Below are 661 nucleotides of genomic sequence, written 5' to 3'. Positions count from 1 at the left end.
GATGTTCGTTGACAACAACAACAACAACAACAACAACAACAACAACAACAACATTAACAGCAACAATGATAGTAGTATATATAGTATAGTAGTACATATAGTCGTAAATGAACGAATTTCCTATTCCTAAAAAAGGAAAATAAGAAAATATCGCTTCCTTATTCATAAAATCAAAGATGTAGCTCATAATAGGAGCATGACCATCTAAGGGCAATTATATTAAACTTTTTTTTTCTTTCAAAATAAAGTGAGGTTTAAAGCAGATCGGAGGACAATAACCGACTATTAGAGGGTGCCACTAACTGCGAGAGAGGTAGCCGAGCAAGCGGGGAGGAGGGAGACAAAACGCTGAACACGGCCATTCAAAGACTTACCAAACGTTTCTGTTCCGGGACCCAGCAACTCACGGCGCCGCTCGAATCGCTTGACGCATTGCTGGCCTCCGTTAGTAGCTCTAACCGTGCAACACATGTATGACTGTTATTACCGGCCCGTGCATTGGAAGGCAGCTGGCGGAAATGTACAGGACTCCCAGGTTCCGCTTTCCTCTTCGGGAGGCATTCATTGTTAACTTGGATTTTTTATGGTGGGGAGAGGTATAAATGGGGCATTCATTGTCAGCTTGGAGTTGAATCCCATCAACCTACCGATTCCTTCAATA

The sequence above is a fragment of the Scylla paramamosain genome, chromosome 8, assembly GCF_035594125.1.
Source record: "Scylla paramamosain isolate STU-SP2022 chromosome 8, ASM3559412v1, whole genome shotgun sequence".
Taxonomy (NCBI): Eukaryota; Metazoa; Arthropoda; class Malacostraca; order Decapoda; family Portunidae; genus Scylla; species Scylla paramamosain.
This window is presented reverse-complemented; position numbering follows the sequence as displayed.